Source organism: Leptonychotes weddellii, chromosome 5 (assembly GCF_054177405.1).
Source record: "Leptonychotes weddellii isolate Sample4059 chromosome 5, ASM5417740v2, whole genome shotgun sequence".
Taxonomy (NCBI): domain Eukaryota; kingdom Metazoa; phylum Chordata; class Mammalia; order Carnivora; family Phocidae; genus Leptonychotes; species Leptonychotes weddellii.
In genome coordinates this window covers 90898023-90908093 of record NC_138373.1, presented here as the reverse complement: position 1 = coordinate 90908093, position 10071 = coordinate 90898023, and the positions used below count along the sequence as shown (strand labels likewise).

At 47.5% G+C, this 10071-nt stretch overlaps 1 long non-coding RNA gene across 3 annotated transcripts; it reads left to right on the top strand.

Moving 5' to 3' along the window:
- The first annotated feature begins 232 nt into the window (after positions 1 to 232).
- Positions 233 to 4278, top strand: LOC145721758 (uncharacterized). Of its 3 annotated transcripts, XR_014145646.1 has the most exons (4): positions 233 to 542; positions 930 to 1051; positions 1150 to 2624; positions 2667 to 4278. It is a non-coding gene; the product is annotated as an uncharacterized LOC145721758 (long non-coding RNA). The 3 variants fall into 3 exon arrangements; XR_014145644.1 differs by lacking the exon at positions 930 to 1051 and having other exon boundaries at positions 236 to 542; XR_014145645.1 differs by lacking the exon at positions 233 to 542 and having other exon boundaries at positions 569 to 1051.
- Positions 4279 to 10071: the final 5793 nt, after the last annotated feature.

The following is a 10071-nucleotide window of genomic DNA, read 5'->3' as shown; positions in this document are numbered from 1 at the left end:
GAGTATTGAGGAGCCACTCAGAGCGAGGAGGTCGCGCGGGAGGCAGCGCGCGGGCCGGGAGTCGGCGGCGGGGGAGGAGCGCGGGGTGCGGGGAGCCGAGCCCCCCGACCCCCGCACGCCCCGCACGCCCCGCACGCCCGGCTGTCTGCTCACTGTCTACGTGGTCCCTGGCCTTCTTTGTGTTGTGGAACTCCCGCAAATAGACACGCACACACCCTCCCCTCTCCCCCCACCCCCCGGCCCTCTAACGCGGGGTCGGCCTCCCTCACAGACGGAGGGCTCTGTCCCAAAAGTGAGTGGACTCAAAGAGCCTGAAGGCTGGTGCAGCCCTTTCTTTCATTCTTCTGATTAGAAACAGTCCCAGAGGCGACGTGATTTGCCCGAAGTCGGCAACTTCCTGGAACTGGAAACCAATCGGAAGACTTCCGCGTCGCTGCTCTTTCCGCTGTGCTCAGGTTACTTAGCGCCTCAGGACCCGCTTTTGAAAAGGAAAGGAGAGGTCGGCCCGGGAGCGCCCCTGAGGGAAATGTTCTTCGGACTCGGTAACTGCTCGTGGCCGGCGGTGAGAGAGTGGGGGTGATACAGTGTGGAACCTGCTTCCCCCCAAAACATAACGTGCACAGTTTCAAATTGTTTTCCGAGATCCTGAATTTTCGTGGGTGCATCTTCCGGGGAGGGGGGGGCAGGCGGGCTGCGAGCATACCTGTTTTGTTTACCTAATGCAGAGTAGGTACCTAATAAATATTTGCGGAGCGGAGGACTGCTCAGCTGCATGAGCCCCGTTTCCTCATAGGGATGTAGGAGGGTTTGCGGAGCGCAGCCCCACCTGGGAGGCGCGTAAGCCCTTGCCAGTGTTTCTCAATTACGGCTCTGCCGCGAATATCCTCTGTGCGTAAATCCTTGACTGCGTCTCATGATTATTTCCTTAGGATATTTTCCTCGAAGTGGGATTACTGGGTTGAAGAGTAAGCGCATAGTTAAGTCTCTTGATTGAGAGTCCCTCCAGCAGGGCCAGAGTGAGTCAGCTTACCAGCAAGCGGGCCAAAACTCGGTATCATCAGGCTTCATTTTTCTTTCTTATTTTTTTGCCATCTTGATAGAACGAGAATGATATCTCATTTTGTTCGCCTCTCTTTGTGGACTAATTAGGTGGAGATTGGACTGATTTTTCAAAGACATACTCTAAGGAGCCCAGAAAAATCCAGTGTGGGAAAGGAGACCACTGACACCAGGCACACTCTGCCCAGCAAGGTGAAACCAAAGGGCGCCAAATGTCTGGTATGATTTGACCTGAAGATGTAAACGTCTGAGCCTTGCTCCAGAGGCTTCCCCTGATCAAGGGAGGGGGAGCCGTGACTTACTTGCTTCCCTGTGGTGGTTATTTTCATTTCCTGAGGAGGAGTGAATGTTATACAACAAATGAAAAATCTGTATACTTATCTTTAAGGACAGCAAGAAAAAGTAGAAATGGGACAAAACGATTTCAACATCATGGGAAGCGGGGGTTGAGTGGTGAAGTTTGGAGGCTGTGTGGCGGGAGGGGGGAGCTAAGTCCCTGAAGGTCCGCTGCCAGCCTGGCGGGGAGGGAGGGAGCAAGAGGCCTCCCAGGGCTCTGGAGACTTCCTCCTGGAAAGGCTGCTGTGTGTTTTGCGGCACTTACAAGGCCTGGGATCCCTGGGGACCCAGAAGGGGCTTTTAATGGACTTGTGAGGATCAAACTTAAAACTGCCAGGGACAAAGGAAAGTGGTAAGGAAGTGGAGGCCGAGGTGCAGCTCACGCTGTGCTCTGGGAATGAGGAGGTAACTGGCATTTTCCAAAGGTGGGGTGATGGTAGTTCAGGAAGCTTTTGGGGCTCTGAAACCTTGGGGACTTCTCGCCCAGTCAGAGCCACGTGCTGCTCCCCACCCCTTCAGACAGCCACTAGGTTCTTTTGCAAACCACACCCAAGAGGATAGATTTAGCAATGTTTACAGGCAGTTTTATTTACTAATCTAGCTCTCATTTACTCTCCACTAAATGTTTGGTCCTAATGACAGCCATCACTATGTTCCTGCTAATAAACATACAGGATGTGTTTTATGGTTGTTGGGTTTTTTTAACTTTATGGGGGAGTTTTTCTTGATTACTTTAAATTTCCTATTAAAGTTTTTGGGGTTTTTTTGGTTTGGTTTTGTTTTTAGAGAGGGAGAGAGGTGGGAGGGGCAGAAGGGGAGAGAGAATCTTAAGCAGGCTCCACACACAGCGCAGAATCCGATGAGGGGCTCGAACTCACAACCCTGAGATCATGACCTGAGCCGAAATCAAGAGTCAGTTGCTTAACCAACTGAGCCACCCAGGCACCCCCCGCTTTTTATTTTTCTATTAAAGTCTTAAATTTAACAATCAGCTTCTAACAGTTTAGCAATCTATGCATTTTTCTGCCACTTTAATTCTTCTAAAAGGGCTCAAGCCAAATATGAACCAGGAGTTCTTAGAGGTTTCACTGAATGATTTCAAACCCTCGTCACACTTTAAAATCACTTGGTGGCTTTAAAAAAATTACAGTTTTCCCTTCCTCCCCCTTGGGAGACTAATTTTGTAGGGCTGGTACCTGAAAAGCTGGTATTTTTGAAAAGCCTCCTCAGTGATTCTTAACCAACTGAGCCACCCAGGCGCCCCATATCAGTGATTCTTGAGTTGCTGCTGTAAAGGGGACTGATGTCCAAATGCTTATCTATTTTGTCTTTTAATGAAATTATGAAATTTGGAAATGGCAGTTTTAACTTCTAAAATGTTAAATAAGGCTTTGCATTTCTGGAAAACATTCTTTTCATCTCCCTCCCCACCTACCCAGGGCTTGAGTTTCCTGAGCTCTTCAGTTCTTCCTTACCTAACACTCTCTGTGTCCTCTCTGGTTTTCCGAGATTCCTGCTTTCTCCCTTTGGCAGCATGTTTTGGGCTTTCTTCCTATGCTGTCTTTCGAAGCCCTCTGCTGTTTAGGGCCCTGGAAACTTGAGGTATCAGCCCTGGGGCCATACTGTCCACTCCCACAACTGGCCTCGGGTGCTGTGATTCTCAGATCTTCGGGACTCACTGTTTCTCCAGGAAGTCTCCAGATGCCCACATTTCAACTGCCTTCCCAGCATTTTACCCTTTGGTATCCCACAAAGCACCTCAGACTCAGTGTATCTCAAATATTACATTCTTAGCCATGTTTGTTTTTGTGGGTTTGTCTTTGTTTATTTTTAGTAACCTCTACACTCAATGCGGGGCTCAAACCCACAGCCCCCGAGATCAAGAGTCACATGCTCTTCCTACTGAGCCAGCTGGGCGCCCCTGTTCTTTCTGTTTTGTATCAGAGAAAGGCTCTACTATGTTAGTCAAGCCAGAAACGTGGGGGTAACCCCATTCTTTCATTTAAAGCCACTATTCTACGCACCAGGAATACCAGAGACTACAAAAATCTCTGCCCTCCGAAAACTTGTATTCTAGAAGGGGAAGACAGACAGTAAACTATTAGCCCCCAAATCTAACAGATTTCAACTTCTAATATCTCTAGACTCCACTCCATCTCTCCAGTCACCACCTTAGTTCAAACCCCCTCTTTCTCTTACTCCCTCCAGTCCATATAGCAATGTAATCTTTCTAATGCTGAATCTTAAATTTCAGCCTCCAGCTTGAAGCTTTCCATCCCTCCAGGACAGAGTCTACCTTCACAGACCTGGGTTAAAGGGTTTTACAGCTTCTGAGCCCTGCTGGCCTCTCCATCACACATCTCCACCCACATGAGCCCCTCCGCTCGGCGGGCCGCACTGAATTTCAGCTGCCGGCCACCACACCTGCCATTCCAACTCTCTCCCTCCCCTCCTGCCTAGAACAGCAGTCGGCTGTTTGCTTTGCAGGTCTCAGCTCGGACTGTATGACAGGCAGCCTCTAAGCTGGCCCCCACTGATCCCTGCCTCCTCCTGTTCATGCCCTTGGGATTCTGAAGAACAGAATGTGGCAGAAGCTGCTGTGTTGCACACTGCCCTGTGATGAGGGCCACGTGACAAGGAACAGAGGGAGGCCTCCAGCCAAGAGCCTGTGGGGGAACCGAATCCTGTCGGCAACCACGTGAGTGAGCTTGGCATCGGGTCCTCCCCCAGCTGAGTCCTCAGATGAGTTGGCAGCCCCAGCGGTCAGTGTTAACCTGCGACCTCCTCCTCCAAGACCTTCAGCCCTGAGGCAGCCAGTTAAGGCACGCCTGGATTCCTGACCCAAAGAAACTGTGAGATAATAAATGTTTGTTGTTTTAAGCAGCTACGTTTTGTTAATTTGTTACTCAGAAATAGATAACAAATACCACCTCTGGACCCCTGTCCCTCCTCCACACCAAATGCAGTGCCCTTCTGAGTTGCAGAGCCAATGGTATTTCCACCTGTCATCCCCAGTGCTTAGCTTAGTATTAACTAACTAATTTATTTATTTATCCCTATCTCTTCCCCTAGATTAGGGGCTCTCTAAGGAAAAGGAGGAAAAGAGGGAAGAAAGTCACCATTTTCCTTCTCAAGACTGAATACCTGCTCGGCTTTGGCCCCAGCTTTGCACGGCCACAGTGTCCACAGTGATGGCCCCAGTGGGCCACTGCAACCCGGGGAAGAGGCTACGGCCAGCTGTCCTCACCTCCCGCGCGCGCGCACACAGACGTGCGCGCCCCCACAAAAAGAAGCGCGCACACACTTCGGGCAGGCTGCCCTTCACTCAGGAGGAGAGTGGGCGGAGTCTGTGCTTGCTCCTTCCACACACACCCTGAGGCTACACTTTGTGGGTTTTCTGAATGAAAGGTGGGAGGGAGAGCCGCCTTCTGCCTTTGAACTGCCCGGTTCCTCCACCTTTATTTGCAGCCAACTGAACTGTTACAGGAGGACACGGTTGTGATTCCCCCGGGGGGAAAAAAAAAAAGAAAAAGCGCCCAAGTACTTCTTGCTGCTTTCATTTTCTGGTGTCTCAACCCACAGGCCACTCACAATCTCTGACCTAACCCGAGATCTGAAAGGGGCCACCTCTGGGTTCCCAGAGTGCCCGGTGGCACCTCCCTTGGGGCTGATAAGAGCACTGTCCTCTGGGCTCTGGTTCACTCTCCTGCCCTTTGTTAGAGAGCAGTGCCCTTGGCCTCCCGATGGCCTTCTGTTACCCTGTGCTGGCCCTACACCACAAGGGCGGCAGCTTCCCCAATCCCCCCACCACCACCCACCCACACACACTTCCTACCGCCCTCCACCCCCCATCCTCTTGGCCGGTCTGCCAGCGTGTCTGTTGTGTCCAAGCAGGCTGAATGAATGTTTGAGAGGCATGCTGGACTATGAATACACCTCTGTCTAGTTTAAAAAAAGCTTCGAATAACATTGCTCCTATGGCGCGTACTTCTGTCCTGTCGGCCCTACTCCGGCGCTCAGGGGCAGAGTTCCTCTCGGCCTTCCTTTTGCGATTGCCCTCTGCTCAGCTGCTCACTGTTGCTAAGAAGGTTATACCCATCAGCTGTGCTCTAGATGTGTAGTAGTGTGACAACGGGAAGGACATGGATTTGGGGGCGGCAGATCTGCCATTTACCATATTTGATCCTGGTTGTGTCACCTGGCCATCCTGGGCCTCATCCTCCAGTCAGGTCTGCTAATATGCTGTTTCCCCCTATTCTGAGATTAAATTAAATAAACCACACACATGAATATGCACAGCGTGTAGTAGTAGGAGTCCGTGTTCAATAATTGTTCTTGTGTGTTTTAAAAAGACCTTAAAAGACCTTAACCATCTTTTAAGTTTTCCTCGGAAATACGGAAAGCAAAAGAATCCTGACGTCTAGTTGAGAAAATGCTGCATTAGTTTTGTTTGTTTTTTTGGTAGGAGACAGAGTAGGAGAAGGTTGAGGGTGATGTTAGGGGACTGCTGATTTACTGGTTTTTAATCTCACTCTTTCACTTCTGCCGTTCTGGAGTCATGCTGTGGAAACCAGCTGCTCAAATGCCCGAGGAAGGGATGTGCCTGGACCTGCCGCCGACTCCCAGGTGGTAAGGTGTTTTTCGTGCTCGTGTTCCAATCTCTGTGCCTCTGCTCCGGCCCTGTCATGGTTGAGAGGGAAGCGCCCGCGTCCCTGAGAGCCCACCAAATGCGGTGGCCGACGTGCCGCCCTAGCAGCGCAGGTCAGACTCTTAGGACCCACAAATACCATTCGGTTTCCAGATCAACGAACACTTGTCTTCAAAAATCAGATGTATCCAACTTTCTTTCCATTGCCCAGAGTAGGTAGACACAGTGGGTAGGATATCAAGTCCTGCATTTCAGTGCTCTTTTCTTTTTCTTTTTTTTTTAAGGTTTTATTTATTTATTTGAGAAAGAGAGAGAGAGCACGAGCACGAGTGGGGTGAGGGGCAAAGGGAGAAGCAGGCTCCCCGCTGAGCAGGGAGCCCGATGCGGGGATCATGACCCGAGCTGAAAGCAGACGCCTAACCAATTGAGCCACCCAGGTGCCTCTCGGTACTCTTTTCAGATCAATCCAGTTTATGATGTAGTGTGCTCTAGTGCTTGACTTTATGTGTTATCAGAAGGGGAGCCAAACACATTGTTTTGAGATATTTCGATATTTAAGTCACCAACAGAAGGTTTTTTTTTCTTTTAAAGATTTTATTTTTATTTGTTATTTTTTTAAAGATTTTATTTATTTGACAGAGAGAGACATGGCGAGAGAGGGAACACAAGCAGGGGGAGTGGGAGAGGGAGAAGCAGGCTCTCCGCCGAGCAGGGAGCCCGATGCGGGGCTCGATCCCAGGACCCTGGGATCATGACCTGAGCAGAAGGCAGACGCTTAATGACTGAGCCACCCAGGCGCCCCTAAAGGTTTTATTTTTAAGTAACCTCTATGCCCAAAATGGAGCTCGAACTCACAGCCCTGAGATTAGGAGTCGCATGTTTCCCTGACTGAGCCAATAATAACAGAAGGTGCCCCAATAATAGAAGTTTCTATACCCACAGAACCTGCATCATTGTAACATTTCAACTTTTTCTCAATGATGAAGAATTACCAAGTTTGGTAAATCAAGGTCAAGAACAGATCAAAATTTGAATCCTGAAGTCTACATATATCCTCCTTGATAAGATAAATAGAAGTATAAAAGGTAGTTTGACAGTAAGAGGGGTAATCTGGCATTTTATATAACTAAAGTCAGCTCTTCAAATCCTACTCCAAAGGGACATCTACATTCAACCAGTTTCTTCCAGCAACAATATCTGAACTTGCCCTCCACCAGAGCCACTCAGAGTCGTTTGCTATTTTAAATGAGAAATACTAGTCATCAAGTATAATGATGGGTAAGGGACTTAAAGAAAGCAAAAATAGGGGCATCCAGGGGTGCCTGGCTGGCTCAGTCAGAAGAATGTGTGACTCTTGATCTCAGGGTCATAAATTTGAGATTACTTAGGTAAAAATTTTTAAGAAAAAAAAAAGGAAGGAAGGAAGGAAGAAAGGAAGAAGAAAGATGTTAGGGAAAAAGGCTGACAGGGTTTGGTTGTTCAGACAGGACTGTGGTACTTTATTGAGGCCGTAATGTCCAAGGTTCTCAGCTTTGAAGATCCCCAAAACCCCTATTTTGCTATTTTGGGGATGATCACTCAGGCTCACAGTGGGAGCTACTGGTAACCAAACTCCTAAAAGACTGATGTGCCAGCCAGCCGCCAATTTGTAGTTTTTCAGTAAGAAATATAATGGCAAGCCCAGGTGGTCAACAGAGTCTCCCTTAGGGGAATAGCTGTGAGGTGGTGGGAAGCACCAGTTAAACTAGGAGAAGAGCAGACAGAGACCACGAGTTCTGAGGCCAGAATCTTAAAGGCTGAGAAGCCCTTCATTACTGTGATAAAGTGAAAATTCAGGTTACAAAACAGTATGTACACTATAACCCCACCTGTGTTTAAGGATAAAATTAAACCTGGAAAAACATACATCATAATGAGGCCAGCAGTTATCATCTCTGGGTAATGGTATTATGAGCGATTTTTATTTTTATTTCCACTTTAAAATTTTCCACAAAATAATTAAGAGTCCTTTTGAGGAAAGAAAATAAAGGATAAATTAAATATCCACCATTAGAGACTGTTAAATAAATCATGGGATAATCCATATGGAATGGTATGCACTCATTAAAACCATGTTATAGAAATGTTTTCAGTGCTTGGGGAAGGAATAGTTAATACTTATGAGGTGCCTACTGTGTGTGAGGCACCGTTCTAAGTATTTTCTGTGTCTGAAATAATTTAATCTTGCACCAAGCCTGCAAGGTAGATGAGAAACCTGAGGTGGAGAGACTTTAAGAAATTGGCCCAAGGTCACACAACTGATTTCAAGGTCAGTTTCATTTTCTGTAAAATGAGTTCCCTTCCTGACATTATCTCATCAGGTTGATATGTGAATTAAAGAAGATGAATATAGAGAAAATAATCCAGTGTCCAGAACAGGGGTCAGCAAACCATTTGGCCTCCAGGCCAAATCCCAGCCCTGCCACCTGTTTTTTGTTTTTTTAATTATTTTTCAATTGAAGTGTAATTAACATACTGTGTTATATTAGTTTCAGGTGTACAATATGATTCACTACTTCTATACATTACTCAGTGCTCATCACAGTATGTGTACTCTTAATCCTCTTTATTTCACCCCTGCCCCCACTGGCCTCCCCCTGCCACCCGTTTTTGTGTGATCCATGAGCTAAGAAATGTTTTCACATTTTTAAATAGTTCAAAAAAATTCGAAAGGAGGGGCGCCTGGGTGGCTCACTCGGTTAAGCGGCGGACTCTTGGTTTCGGCTCAGGTCATGATCTCAGGGTGGAGAGACTGAGCCCAAGTCAGGCTCTGCGCTCAGCTCCCCAGAGTCTGCTTGAGATTCTTTCCCACCCTCCCCCCTGCTTCTCCCACCCACCTACACCCCACTCCCGTGTAAGCTGTCTCTCTCTCTCTCTCTAAAATAATAAATAAAAATGTTTAAAAAAATTTTTTGACAGAATATTTCATGACACCTGAAAATTATATGAAATTCAAATGTAAGTGTCCAAAAAAAAGTTTTATTGGAACACTGTCAAGCTCATTTATTCACTGTCCATGGATGCTTTTGCGCTTCTCTGGGATGAATAGTTGCGACAGGATATGAACTGCAAAGCTTAAAATCTTTACTGTCTGACCCTTTACAGAAAAAGTTTGCCAAAAGCCCCAGTTGAGGTCCAGCAGTGATTATAACAGTTATATGAAGAAAAGGGTTTTTTTTTAAAGATTTTATTTATTTATTTGACAGAGAGAGACAGCGAGAGAGGGAACACAAGCAGGGGGAGTGGGAGAGGGAGAAGCAGGCTTCCCGCTGAGCAGGGAGCCCGACGCGGGGCTCAATCCCAAGACCCTAGGATCATGACCTGAGCCGAAGGTAGACGCTTAACCGACTGAGCCACCCAGGCGCCCCAAGAAAAACTTTTATTGATCAGCTGACATAGCAGTCTCCAGCTCTGGCCATACTTCGGAACCTTCCTTAGGTGCCCCATTGCCCTTCCTAACCGGTTCCTCTTCACACTTGCAGCTTAGCCTATAGCGAAGCAGGTGTGAGGCTTATATTTTCAAGTGCAGACTGTGTCTCATATGTTCCATTTTACATATATCTTATTTAATTTCCTCCGCAGTCCTATGACAGCAGTATTAGGGCCCTCGTTTTACAGATGAGGAAACCAAGGCCCATAAAATTTAGGTAATTTGCTAAAAAATTATATAGCTTAGGAAGTGGCAGTAATAACAGTTTTCTGAAGCAGGCTCAGTAAGTAGTCTCGCCATACACGCTGTCTCTCTGTGCCTCTCTTGCTTTGTTTATTCTACCCTATATGACCCTTGGGCACTTCCTGTTTGGGGTGTGCACCCTAATCCCACACAGAAATCAAACATCAGTCCCACATCTACCAAGATGAATGGCTAACTCTCTGGTCAACTGCAATTCACTACAGGGTAAAAGCTCACCTCAGCAACGCCTTCCACTCCTCGGTTTCACTTTAATCTCAGTGTATTTCAACACTGTTCTTCTGGAACCTACATTGCT